The following is a 15,070-nucleotide window of genomic DNA, read 5'->3' as shown; positions in this document are numbered from 1 at the left end:
AAAAAACATATTAATTGACTTGTGAGAATAAAATCAGGCCTTTGAGATGTTATGTAGTTAAACCATTTTTTCCAGTATGAATAAAATTGTTCCAACTTATGATTAACAGATGCTGTTATCTTCTCCATTTTGTAAATGCCCATTGTAATTTCCATCCATACATTTAAGGTTGGGCTGTCCTGTGATAACCATTTCCTGGTAAGGGTCTTTTTACCAGCCACCAGCAGTACATTAATTAAATATTTATCTCTTTTCAACCATTCTTGAGGTATATACCCAAAATATATGGTCTTACTCTCTAAGGGTATTTCACATTTAAAGATGTCTTGTAGGGCATTATGTATCCCACTCCAATAGCCTTTGATAACGGAGCATTCCCAGAAAATATGATAATGGTTTGCATTTTGATTTCCACAATTTCTTCAGCAAACAGGGGTTACTATCATAATGGGATTTCTGAGAGGGTATAATAAAATATCTTATCAGGTTTTTCCACCTGAACTCCCTCCATTTCTGTGAACTGGTACACTTCCATTGATACCTCCATATTATTGTCCATTCTTCCTCAGATATTATTATGCCTCCTTCCTTCTCCCATTTTGTTTTAAGGTATGAAGTCGAATGTGTTTTAAGATTTGACAAACCCTTATATACGCTTGAAATTATTCTACTACCGTTGTCTGAATTATATGCTTTTCTAAATAGCTCTATCAGGTATGTACTTGTCTTGGTTACATTTTTAACCATCCTATTAACATACTGTCGTATCTGTAAATATCGGTAAAAGACTTGTTTTTCTAATAAGTGTTTCTCTTTGAGCATTTCAAAACTGAACAGTGTTCCTTCTTTCATTATATTGCAAATAGCTGTTATTCCTTTAGCTGTCCAGTCCCTAAATCTAGCATCCAGTTTATTCGGTGTAAAATCCAAGTCATATGCACACCATTTAAGAATTGCAATGTCTCTCTCTAGTTTATATTCTTTTATAATAGTTTTCCATATTTTAAGAGCCCATTTCACCCATGGATTGTCAATATTATTTATGTAACTTTGTAGGTCGTTATCAGCCAAAATTGCCTGTATGAGGATGGAAAGTATCTTCTCCTCAGTGTTTTTCCATTGATTGTCATATGATGGCCGACAACCTTGTTTTAATCCTACCCCAACCATGGGACAATTTACAACGGCCAATAAACCTGCTCAGTACACTTTTGGATCGTGGGTGGAAACCAGAGCACCTGGGGAAAAACCCATCCATTCCACGGGGAGGATGTACGGAGACACCTTACTGAGGACACTAGGACTGGACTCCGAGCTACGACGCTGTGAGCTGTAATAGCGTCACACTAACTGCTACGCTATCGTAGTACCCGATGATACAGATTTGTTGGGGTTAATTGGGCTTCATCACCTTCAGACTTGTAGAAATCATGCTGTAGGTATTTATCCATCATTAACGGGGCTAAATTAAAATAAAAAGTTAACATAAACTGGGAATCCCTGTCGGAAGTTGACGATGGCAATGGGTTGACATGGATAGAATGATGGTTGTGGCAAGTAAAGGAACGGTGAAGCAAAGATGAAGATGATCGCAACATTAAAAATTGGAATCTGAATGTTACTCAGGATAGAGCTGGTGTTCAGCAAGCTACTTTTATACTATTCCAGTTAACGCAATTGACCAATCACGTAAGGTCTTATAATCTCCAGAGTTGGTCCTTGACCGCACATATGAAGCCGAGGTCGCTTTGAACATCTCAATAGGAATCTTTGGGGTTGGCAGGTTCGCTGAATGGTTCTATTTCACCATTTGGTTCTGGCCAGTGCTGTATCATTGCATGACCTGTTTTCCGTAGATCTGTAGAAAAAGTTGAGAGGGTATACCTGACTTATCGGCTGTTAAATTACATGAATGCATTCTGTACCGTGAGTCAAGGGGTACTCTAGAACACCCTGGTTGCTAATTTGTGCATCAGATGAGATTGCCAAATTTCAGATGCATTGTGATGACAAGTGGTCACTGCCTGCACAACTATGGTTCTCCCTGTATTCCAGTGCCTCATTCTTTTTTTTTGGTAGAGGAACCACTTCCAACGGTTGGTCAGGTCTCAGTGCCTCAAGTTAGGGTGCCGTCTACTGCCCCCCAAGAAACTTAAATGATGACTTCTTTTATTTCTAACGCCCCCTTAGGCCATGTAACCATTCTTGCTGGGAATCACTGCTCTAAAGAGTGAGCAGAGTTGGTGAGTTGGACTTGAGATACAGAACAGTGATGATTTAGATTCCAATCTTAATTCAGATGACTTTACTTATTAAATGTACATTGAAACATAACGGCGAAAACCACTAAAATCCAGCACACTCTAAGGGTGTGCTGGGGGCCGCTCACAAGTGTTGCTACACATTCTGGCGCCAGCGTTGCTTGCCCTCCATGTTCAGTAGAGGCACAAGCAACAGCAACATTACAACAACAAAACAAGCCCCTTTTATAGCTGAACCCAAAGACAGATCACATCTGGCCTCCGACTCTGGTGCCTGGCCCAGACTCACAGGTCTCTGGCCTCTGGATTTTGCTGACCTCTGGTTATTGGCCCAAAGGCTTGCCGACCATGGGACCTTGATCTTCTGGGCCTTGACATCCCGATTTGCAAATGCCTTAATGCAGGAACTTGCTGACATGGGGGTGGGTGCGTGCGTGCGTGTGTGTGTGTGGGGGGGGGGGGGTTATTGACCATGAGGATCACTGGTCTTCAATTGTGGAGCCCTCACATGGACTCCAATCACCAGCTGCTGCCCCTGACTCTTCACTTACCACCCGTGATCTCTAACTCTCCCTTATCCTTGTGCTTATACCCTGCCCTGTCTCATCACTACCCAAACTGTCCTGAAAAACATCCCTGTGAACCAAATAAAATACACTCAAATCTGAGCCACAAACTTGACGAACATTGGATCTTGGCACCATTTTGACTGGGTGGTTGAATTATTTGAACAATGCACTCCATCCACCGCTCTAAATCTTTGACCCATCTATCACCGGCACCCAGTGTCTGCTGTCTGTACCACTGATGAAATGTGCTACATGTACTTGCCTAGCATCTGGCGTAGCGGTTAGCGTGATGCTGTTACAGCTTGAGATGTCAGAGTTTAGAGTTCAATTCCGATGTCCTCTGTAAGCAATTTTGTATGTTCCTTTCCATGTGTGTGTTGCTTTCCATTGGGATGCTACAGTTTCCTCCCATATCCAAAGACGTACCAATTAGTAGGCTAATTGGTCATTGTAAATTGCCCTGTGATTAGGCCAGGGTTAAATAGGTGGGTTGCTGGGTGGTGAGGCTCGACGGGCTGGAAGAGCCTGTTCCACATTGTTTCTCTAAATAAAATCTCAAAATCGGTGTCCTTTAGACAAGAGGGCAGCAGATGTACTGGAACACTAACCCCCTACACATCCATTGTAAGTCACACACCACCTTGACTTGGAAATGTATATTGTGATTGCTTTACTGTTGGTGAAACTAAGTCTTGAAAATCCTTATGTGACACTGTGGGAATAACGCACCAGAAGGACTGCTGTGTGTCAAGAAGACGTTTCACTACCATCTTCTTGAGGGCAGCAGGGGATGGGCCACAGATACTGACTTTTCCAGCAAAGGGCACGTGCCCTGAGAATGAGATAACTTACAGCACAGGAGTCTCGAGGGCCAAATGGCTTCCACCTCAATGGGACAGTTTGGAAATCCTGACAGATTAGTGGAAGTTTCTGACATACTGTTAATAGATCACAATGACACACATTTGTGGCAGGACATAACAAGCCATAAACCACAGCAATGCAGTTCCTTCAGAAGCTCTTGCTATGAGATACAAGCAGCATGATAAGCATTGACAGGAGCTGAGAAGACAGGATGGTTTAACGAGGTGAAGCATAAGAGAATGAGACATCAAAAATTCTCTTTCGAAACCGCTATTGAGCTCAGATGACACCATTTTTTTTATTGTTCGTCGGTTCTGATCCCAGTGGAGCAGATCTGTCAAATTAAGCCCACTGTCAAATTACTTCAAAAGCACTCAGATGTTTGACGAGGACTTGATATGATGGCTGTTAGAATGCTGGAGAGGACAGGAAAGGCAGTGGGTGACCTGCTTTCCTTTGTTAATTCAGCAAGTGGTCGGATAGAAAAATTAGAGGGGAGTAGTGGAGGATATTTCACTCAACACATAATGGAAATCACTGCTAGCAATGGAAAGGGTGAGCAGCTTCAAGTTCTTGGGGGGGGGGTGTGGGAGGGCAGCATATTGGAGAATGTATCGTAGGACCAGCATGTTGATGCAATCACAGCAAAAGCCCTCTACCTCATTAGGATTTTGCAAGGATGTCACTGAAGCTGCTTATAAGTTTCTATAGGTTGGTGGAGAGCATTCTGACTGGTTGCACCACAGCCTCGTATGGAGGCTCCAGTGGACAGGATTATAAGAGACTGAAGAGGGCTTGTAGTCTCAGCGTGCTCCATCGTGGGCACAACCCTCTCCACCACTAAGTACATCTTCAAGAGGTGGTGTCTCAAGAAGCTGGCACCCATCACTAAAGACCTTCACCATCAAAGGATGATTTGCTTTCGTTCCAGTTCTGTGGACTCTGAGCTGGCTAAGGAGGCCAGTGTGAGAACCATGGACCTCAAAGACCATCCGGGGCATGCCCTCTTGCTACTACTGTCAGGAAGGAGCTATGGAAGTCACACTCAATGATTCAGGAATAGCTTCTTCCCGTCTGCCATCAGATTAGATTATGAGGACACTCAGTCCTCGTTTATTGTCATTTAGAAATGCATGCATTAAAAAATGATACAACATTCCTCCAGAATGATATCACAAGAAAACACAGGACAAACCGACTGAAAAACTGACAAAACCACATAATTATAACATAGTTACAACAGTGCAAAGCAATAGCATAATTAGATAAAGAGCAGACCATGGACACGGTAAAAAAAAAGTCTCAAAGTCCCGATGGACTCGTCATCTCACACAGATGGCAGAACGGAGAAACTCTCCCTGCCATGAACTTCCAAGCGTCGTAAACTTGTCGATGCAGTACCATTGGAAGCACCCGACCACAGCGGACTCTGAGTCCGTCCGAAAACTTCGAGTCTCTGACCAGCCCTTCCAACACAGCTTCTCCGAGCACCACCCTCTGCTGGAATGTTTTGACCCTGCCCCGGCCGCCGAGCAACAAGCAAAGCCAAGAACTCGGGGCCTTCTCCTCCGGAGATTCTGGACCACACAGTAGCAGCAGCAGTGAAGATTTATGAGCGGTCTATGAGCACTGCCTCGTTGTTCCTTTTTGTTGCACCATTTATTTGTCTTTGTAATTTATAGTAATTTTAATTCTTTGCACTGTACTGTTGCCAAATAAAAACTCATGTCATTTAAGTTAGTGATAATAAACCTGATTCTGATTTTGGTTCCTCAAGTGCCATAACTGTAAGGCTAGTGACTGAGAGCTGAGATGTGGAATCCATTTAGTAGCACTATTATGTGTGGGCTGGCATGAACATGAGAATGTTAATGATTTTAAGCGAGCGTGCTTTAACTGCTGAGACTCCCACCTGTCATCCCCTAGCCTCTGTTGCTATCTCCACCCTTCCCTTCTCCACCTGTCCCTGTCTACCGATGAACCCCTCCTCGCTTGGATCTACATTTCTGTTGCTTGCCCTACCTCTCCCTCTCGCCTCTTTAGGCTGGCTATCTTCCCTCTGTATTTCCAGTCTCGACTGTCTGTTCCCTTCCATAGACGCTGCCTGACTGCTCAGTTCCTTCAGTAGCTTGTTTTCTGCTTGTGCGGCCGTTGGTGTCATTAAGACCATGGCACAATGAGTGGAGACGTCACCCTGTCACTTCAGTCAGCTGGGGTTCAGTCCCGACTTGTGGTGCTGTCTGCGTGGGATTTCTTCCAGCGTCCCAAAGACGTGCAGGTTGGTAGGTTAACTGGCCACTGTAAATTTGTTGTAGTTGAGTTGGGGAGCAAAAATGGGATTAGTACAAGGTGTTGGAAACACTGTCTTTATTTTAATCTTTTAATCTTTTTATTAGTTTTGTACTTCTTAATGAACTCATTGGCTAAGTATTAGCATGTTGCTCTCATGATGTAATTGTTTAATTATGTAGCCTATTAACTAACTTGCCTTTGGTTAAGGAATGTCTTGTCTATAAAAGTGATAGATTTTCCGTAAGGGCCAACTTTATTCCTTTGTCTAAAACCCTTAAACATTAATTCCTCTCTTAGCATCATTTCTCGGCTTTTTATTTAGTTTTCTTAGTATTTTATATGTTTGTTTGTACTCTAAAATACACCGAAATCTTGGAATTAAGACTATGCTATTTTTGGCTCCCAGAAGAACCCTAAAAGATCAGAAAATAAACAGATCCAACAAGGGGATCCTTAAACTCCTTGGTTAAAATAAAGGCATTCATTAGCTTTGCGAGACCATGGATCTGCGCCCGGAAAGTCTTCACTCTCCAGGGCACAGGCCTGGGCAAGTTGCCCATGCTGCATGTCTCCCCTCTCCACGACACCAATGTTGTCCAAGGGAAGGGTATTAGGACCCATACAGCTTGGCACCAGTATCATCGCAGAGCAATGTGTGATTAAGTGCCTTGCTCAAGGACACAACATGTTTCCTCGGCTGGGACTCGAACTCACGACCTTCAGGTAGCTAGTCCAATGCCTTAACCACTTGGCCACATGCCCATACACTCCTTGGTTAATAGGTTTATGGCATTAAAAAGGTTGGGAACCCATGGATTAGTGTAAAATCCTCTACTTCCACGATGAGGCCACACTCTGGTTGGAGGAGCAACGTATTACTGTATATTCCATCTGGGCAGCCTCCATCCTGATGGAATGAACATTGATTTCTTAAACTTCTGGTGATTTCCACCCCACCTCACCATTCCCCCATTCCCATTTTCCTCCCTCACATTTCCTTATCTGCCCATCACCTCCCTTTGGTGTTCCTCCCCCTCTTCCCTTTCTTCAAGGTCTTCTACCCTCTCCTATCAGATTCCCACTTCTCCAGCCGTCTCTTCCGCCAATCAACTTACCAGCTCTTTACTTCACCCCTCCCTCCCAGTTTCACCTATCACCTATAACCTTGTACTTCCTCCCTCCCCCCCCCCCCCCCATTTTCTTGCTTTGACCTCATTTTTTTTCTCCAGTCCTGATGAAGGGGCTTGGCCGGAAACTTCGACCGTTTACTCTTTTCCATAGATGCTGCCCAGCCTGCTGAGTTCCTCCAGCATTTTGTGTGTGTTGCTTGTCTCTTTTTGTGTCTTTTTTTTCCTCTCTGTCATCCTGTGTAATTTATATTCCGTGTGCTGTCTGTACCTCTGTGCCTGTGATGCTGCTACCTTGTACCTGTACCTCACTTGACTTGTGCATGTGACAATAAACTCACTTGACTTGACTTAATTTAAAAATGTGCTTATGTGCAAGAATGAGCAAGGACATTTTCAGGCATTGTGAGCAGTTTTGGGCCCCATATCTAAGAGAGAATGTTCCGACATTTGAGAGGGTCTAGAGGAGGTTCACGAGAATAATCCCAGGAATGAAAGGGTTAATGTATGAGGCATGTTTGATGGCTGTGGGCCTGTACTCACTGGAGTTTAGAAGAATGAGGGGAGATCTCATTGAAACCTATTGAATATTGAAAGGCCCAGACAGAGAGGATGTGGAGAGGATGCTTCCTATAAAGAGAGTGTTGAGGACAAGAGAATAGAGTAGAATAGAAGGGCATCCCTTTAGATCAGAGATGAGGAAGAACTTCTTTAGCCTGAGGGTGGTGAATCTGTGAAGTTTATTGCTACAAACAGCTGTGGAGTCTAAGTCTTTGGTATATTTAGGGTGGAGATTAGTAGGAGTGTCAAAGGTTGTAGGGAGAAGGCAGGAGAATGAGGTGGAGAAGGATAATAAATCAGTCATGATCGAATGGGACGCATGGCCTAATTGTGCCCGTATGGTCTTACTCTCTCAGTAAGTGGACTTGTGCAACTTGAGGGTTATTCACATCCGGTCCAGATTTGCTGCCTGACAGGAAAATTCTGTTCAGGGATATGGGTCCTGTCTGTGGTGTTGGGGTTGTGATGTCAGTACTCAGCTGCTAGAGCAGAGAGGGGCAGGGCTGTGAGAAATTAAAAAGAAAAGCCAGTGTTGCAAATACTCAGATAAAAAGAGATGTGAAAACCGCTGGACACTTGCAACAAAGCGAGATAAAATAATTGCAATACCTAAGTGCCTCAGGGCTGAACAATTTTGGCTGAGAACTATCCCCACAAAATCAGGGATCCCTGAGAAACCTGATCAAGGCGTCTGAGTACAATGGAAGGCTTTGGAAACCCACTGACAAGACAGTAATTGTAACACTGACAAGTCTATCTCAAGAAAAATCTGCTTTAAAAAAGCTAGCTGAAGTTGTTCCATTTCATGGTATGTACCCCCAGGGCATTCCCATTGCTCGCTCCTTGACGCATCTACCTATATCACCTTACTGTCGAGAAACATAGATCAGTGCTTGTTAAGAGTTTTAGAATTACACTGAGAAGTCTGTTGCAGACCTCAGGCCTGTTGATCTGCATCAATATTTGCTCTGGTAATGACTTGAATTTAAAATTCTCATCTTCATTTTCAAATCCTTCCCTATGTCATTAGCCCACAAACCTCGGGCCCTATGTTCGTAGAATACCTCTTCTGCATTCCTGATTTCTTTCCCTGTTACACTCACAGCTATGTATTCAGCACTGGAACATTGAACATAAAACACTACAACACAGTACAGGCCCTTCGGCCTACAATGTTGTGTTGGCCTTCTGACACCTGTGTAATGAGCACCAGAGTGTAGAATGCAGAACACTACAACACAGTACAGGCCCTTCGGCCTACAATGTTGTGTCAACCTTTTGGAAGTCCCTCCCCAATCCCCTCTGCCTCTCACCATTATTTTCTCAAGGACAATTAAAGATGGACAATAAATATTGCTCTCACTGGAGCAAAGAAAACTCCCCTGTCCTTCCTCGTTCCTCCATTCCAACACCTCTCACGGAGTCCTAACTGGCACTGAGTCCTGTTTACCTTGAACCTCTGCAGCTTTAGCCACATCAGTGATTGATTTCTCAAAGTTTCACCCTTTTCTCCATTCTCTGTAACCATGTCCAGCATATAACTCTCTAAACTTCTTCTCTTCTCATCACTACCGTCTTATGGAATAGATTCCCAACCTCTATGTTAGTTGGTGTTGAAGTATTGTAATATTATGTGATTAGTTTCCTCATATAAGGGGGGAGGGGTGATCAAGTCAAGTCAAATCAATTTATTGTCATTTAATTATATACATGTATACGAGATGTTTCTCTGAACCAGGGTGTAAAGCACAGTAGTACACATAACAGACAATAATTTAAGGAAATAAGGATAGATGAATTATGCATTAATAAACAAAATAAAGTGCAAAAACTAAGTATTGTAATGTATAACACAGATTAACCGGATTGTGGTTGCGGCATCATTTTCTGCTTCCGTGGTGGCTGTAACCCATCTATTACTACCCCGAGGGAGGAGGTCCAGGAGTCTGAACACCCAAACTCAATGTTTAAGGCACAGTTTTTTCTCCTCTACCGTCAGCTTCCTGAATGAACCCATGAGCACCACCTCGCTACTCCTCTTTTGCTCCATCTACCTACCTACCTGCCTATTTACTTATGTACTTGGAATAAACAGTTGATCAACAGGACTGGAACTGAAGGAGGAAGAAGCCAGAATAAAATTAAAATTATTTTGGCTATAAATTTTTTTCTGGCTTCTTCTCCCTTCCCTTCCAGTCCTGATGAAGGGTCTTGGCTTGAAACATTGACTGTTTATTCCCCTCCACAGATGCTGCCTGACCTGCTGAGTTCCTTTTGTGTGTTGCTGTGAACTTCCAGCACCTGCTGAATCTCCTGTGTTTATTACTTGCGTATTTACCTATCCGCTTACTTACCCACTTCATTAGCGTACATATTTACAGGTTCTTCCCCTTTGACATCAGATTTCTGACAGTCCATGAACGCGTGAACACCCCTTCGCTATATTACTCTCTTTTTGCACTATTTTGTGTTTATTACTGTAGTAATTTATAGTAACTTTTATTATTTCACTGCACTGCTGCAGCAAAACAATGGGTTTTGCAACACGAGGTATTGCAGATGCTGGAAATCTAGAACATTACACACAATGTGCCGGAAGAGCTGAGCTGGTCAGTCAGAATTTATGGGTGGGAATAAACAGTCGATGTTTCTGGCCAAAACCCTTCTTCAGGACTGGATATGATTTCACAACATGTGTTTTTGATAATAATCCTGATTCTGATGTCATTCTTGAGAGAGTTTCAGGATATTAAAAAAATATTTGGAGATTGGGTTGTAGTCAGTTAAACCAAAGGTCTCTCTAAATCTCGTGAGTTCCAGGTTACCTATAGGCATCTGAGTGCATCTGGGAGAGGGGGTATGTTGCTGATGTTATGCTTAGGGTATTGATCTAAGACCAAGAGTTCAAATCCCACTTAAGCAGCCTAGAACTTAAATTCAACTAAGTGAACTTAAAATAATTTGAGTGAAGACCTTAGAACACATCACAGGCACCAGTCTACCCAGCAGAAAGGTGCACAAAAGGCAGCGTTCATTGTTAACGACTCTCATTACCCAGGACATGCCTTCTTCTTGTAGTTACCATCAGGAAGGAGATACAGAAGCCTGAAGGCAGTGATTCAGGAACAGCTTCTTCCTCTCTGCCATCTGATTTCTGATTGGACATTGAGCCCATGGACGCTATCTCACTACTAAAAATATTACATTGTGCTGCTGCTGCAGAGTCAACAAGTTTCACAGCAAATGCTCGTGATGTTGAACCTGATTCTGATAAAGGCCAGCAATATCACAAGTCCACCCCGCTCGTGGACTGTTTGTCCCACTCCCATCCGGGAAGAGAATGTGCAAAATCTAGGCTAAGACCTTCAGACTCAAAAACAGTTTCTTTCCTCAAACTATCAAGCTGATCAACACCTCTGTCCATTATCCCACCCCACAACCCTCACCACCAATGCATACACATCAACTGGTGTCACTCTATGTATATACAATCAGTCTATGTGTTTAACAATTACATGTACATTGTGTTTTATAGGATTGATTTTATGTTTATATTTATTGTATTTTTCTCTGTGCTACTGTGAATGCCCACAAGAAAATGAATCTCAGGGTAGTACATGGTGACGTATACAGTACATACTTCGATAAAACTTTACTTTGAACTTTTTATTGTGTTCTTATTGCTGCATCAGATCTGGAGTAACCATCAATTCATTCTCCTTGCACTTGTTTACTGAAGAATGACAAAAAATCTTGAACCTTGAAACAAAAGTGGAGGTGGGAAACTCTGGATAGCTGTAAAAGTCTCAATGATGTGCTTGAGGGGGAGGGAATCTGCTGTTTTGCCATGACTTCATTGTGACTAAACCCACAGTAACTTTCCTTCGAAATGACCTATCAAGTGTCTCAATCTGAAAGGCTGGTGTTGGCTACCTCTCAGAAAATGAGAGGAAATGAAATATCAGTGAATACAACCACAGACTGGAAAGCTGACATGCAGTCTTTGTCTGAGGAGAGGGTCGTGTGTTTATTGGAAAGTGTTGATGTGAGATTTGACTTGTGTCTGTTTGTACAATACCTTTCCCTTTTCAATTAAAAATGTGTCCTTGAAATGTTACCTACTGCAAAGCCTGTATTATAGAAATCTGTGTCAGAGATGGGAGAATGCTTGATATTCGTTGAAGCAGGTCTAATGTGGCTAATTTACTACCTAAGCTGTAATCAATGAGCCTTGAGACAGTCCATTACAAAATAATTGGTTGTATGGACTGGGCTTTTATTTTGCTGCATTCTGACTTTTTTTTTCCTAACAAAAGCTGAAATTGGCTTGTCATGTTTTATTTTTTGTGTTTAATCTGGGATAAGATGCCACGTGGTCATGAGTGGCATTAATTTCCCATTCCTTGCACCAAATGCCTATTTCTGGTGGTTTCTGATTGTAACTAGCAAATGCTTCCCGTTGCAGAATCAGAATCAGATTTATTATGACTGACGTATGTCACAAAATTCATTGTTTTGTGCCAGCAGTACAGTGCAGACTTAATCTCTGTAAGTCACAATTAAAAGTAAATGATTAATGCAAAAGAGAAGTAGCAAGGTAGTGTTCATGGACCATTCAGAAATCTGATGGTGGAGGGGATAAAGCTGTTCTTAAAACATTAATTGTATGTCTTTAGGCTCCTGTACCTCTTCCCTGATGGTGGTAATGAGAAGAGGACGTGCTGGATGATGATGATGGAAGGTGCCTTCTGCCCACTGCTCCATAACGTTCACTCCACACTGAGGCCAAGACTGTGGTTTGCTCCGGGCTTCGTGTCTGAGGACTCACATTCACTCTAAAATGCTTACTTTGATTGTTTGCACGATTAGTCTTATTTTCTTCTCTGAACATTGGCTGTTTGTTGGTCTTTTTTTTTTACGGGTTCTTTTGTGGCTGCCTGTAAGGAGATGAATCTCAAGGTTTGTATGATGTATACATACTTTAATAATGAATATACTTTGAACTTTAAGGCACTACCTTTGGAGGCTTCTGCGATGGTGGTGAGGGTGATGCCCGTGATGGAACTGGTTGAGTCTACGGCTCTCTGCAGCCTCTTTCAATCCCGTGCTTTGGACCCTCCATACACCAGTCGGTGAAACAACCAGTCAGAATGCTGTCTATTGTATGACTGTAGAGATTTCCTAGAGTCTTTGGTGACATATCCAAAACTGTTTTCACTGAAGTGTACAAGATGGAAACTAAGTCCATGTTGACCACAAACCACCCACTTACACCAATCCTACATTAATTCCATTTTTAAAATTCTCATGTTTTCATGAACCCCACACCACAGAATCTGCCACTTACTGACGGATTGTGCACAAAGAAAGTAACAGCGGTGATAGAAGGGGATCATGGGGATCCTACATTCCTCAATGGGTGACCACAGGCTGTACAGATTGGAAATAACATCTCCTCATCGCTGACAACCAATGTAGGCACACCTCAAGGGTGCATGCTTAGCCCACTGCTCTATTCTCTCTACACCCATGACTGTGTGACTAAGCACAACTTAAACTTCATCTATAAGTTTGCCGATGACACGCACTATTGTTGGCAGAATTTCAGATGATGACGAGAAGGCATACAGGAGCAAGATAGGTCAGCTGGTTGAGTGACATTGCAGCAACAACCTTGCACTCAATGTGATTAGGACCAAGGAATTCATTGTGGACTTCATGGAGGGGAACTTGAGGGAACACACCAATCCTCACTGAGGGATCAGAAGTGGAAAGGGTGAGCAGCTTCAAGTTCCTGGGTGTCAACATCTCTGAGGATCTATCCTGGGCCCAACATATTGATGCAATTCCAAGGAAGGCACGACGGTGATGACATTTAATTTGGAGTATGAGGAGAATTGGTATATCACTAAAGACACTTGCAAATTTCGACAGATAAACTGTGAAGAGCATTCTAACTGGTTACATCACTATCTGGTTGCCACTCCACAGAATTGGAAAGAGCTGCAGAAAGTTGCAAACTCTGCCGGCTTCATCATGGGCATTTGCCTCACCAGCATCCACAAAACCTTCACAAGGTGATGCCTCAAAAAAAGTCTCTAGAGTTTACAGAGAATGGGGTGATAAACAAAAAAAAAACTTCCAGTGAACGGTAGTTCCATGGGTGAAAATGCCTTGTTAATGAGAGAGGCCAGAGGAGAATGGCCAGATTTGTTCAGACTGCCAGGAAGGTGACAGTAACTCGGATAACCATGTGCTACAACAGTGGTATGCAGAAGAACCTTGAAGTGGATAGACTACAGCAGCAGACAACCATGAACATGCACTCAGTGGCCACTTCATTAGGTGCCTCCTGTACCTAATAAAATGGCTACTGAGCGTATATTACTTCCGCCCATGGACTGATGAAGTGCTGTCCGTCAATACTCTGTCTCAGGAATGTACAACCTGCAAGAGCGGAAAAGGGTTCGGTGGTGAAGTCTTGAAAAGAAGCAAATCTGCAAGGGCGTTGGAGAGGTGGTGCGATCTATTGGAGAATTCTTTCAAACAATCAGCACAAGCATAATGCTTGTGAATAATCTCTTCAGAAGGCTTCAAACATTCAGAATCAGGTTTAATATCATCAGCATATGTCGTGAAATTTGTTAACTTTATGCCAGCAGTACAATGCAATACATGGAGACAAAGAAAATTCTGAATTTCAGTAAGTATAGATATATTAAATAGTTAAATAAGTAGTGCAAAAATAGGGGAAAAGGTAGTGAGGTAATGTTTTCACAAACAAGAGAAAATCTGCAGTTGCTGGAAATCCAAGTGAGGTAATGTTCATGGGTTCAATGTCCATTCTGTAATCAGATGGCAGAGGGGAAGAAGCTGGTCCTGAATTGTTGAGTGTGTACCTCCAGACTTCTATACCTCCTTCCTGATGGTAGTAGTGAGAAGAGGGCATGTCCTGTATGGTGGAGGTCCTTAAAGATGGATGTCGCCTTTCTGAGGCAGTGCTCCTTGAAGATGATCTGGATACTATGGAGTCTGGTGTCCATGATGTAGCTCGCTAATTTTACAGCTCTCAGCAGCTTACTTCAATTTCCACCCTCCCCCCGCCCCATGCCAGACCGTGATGCAGCCATTTAGAATGCTGTCCATGCTACATCTGTAGAAATTCAATATCTGTAGTGAAAGGGAGAAAAGAAAGGGAAAGGTTAATGTTTTAAGCCATTGACATGTGCCGAATAACCTGCATGGGTTATTCTGTCTGTCAACAGATGAAATGCAGACAATTGTAGAGCGAGCTGTATAATGCTGCTATTACCTTCAAGAAGAGTTCACTACTATAAATTAGGTTCAAAGGTTGTTTATAAATCAGGAATGGGCTTTTGCTCCTGGTTTTACAATC

General features: G+C 42.8%; 1 protein-coding gene across 1 annotated transcript in view; it reads left to right on the top strand.

Moving 5' to 3' along the window:
- Window positions 1–15,070, top strand: part of ccdc33 (coiled-coil domain containing 33) — a 364,562-nt gene that overhangs the window by 16,194 nt on the left and 333,298 nt on the right. The window lies entirely within an intron of this gene.

This window comes from Mobula birostris, chromosome 18 (genome assembly GCF_030028105.1).
Source record: "Mobula birostris isolate sMobBir1 chromosome 18, sMobBir1.hap1, whole genome shotgun sequence".
In the NCBI taxonomy this organism is placed as follows: domain Eukaryota; kingdom Metazoa; phylum Chordata; class Chondrichthyes; order Myliobatiformes; family Myliobatidae; genus Mobula; species Mobula birostris.
Note: the sequence above shows the minus strand (reverse complement) of the source record. Positions and strands in the feature narration are given on the sequence as shown.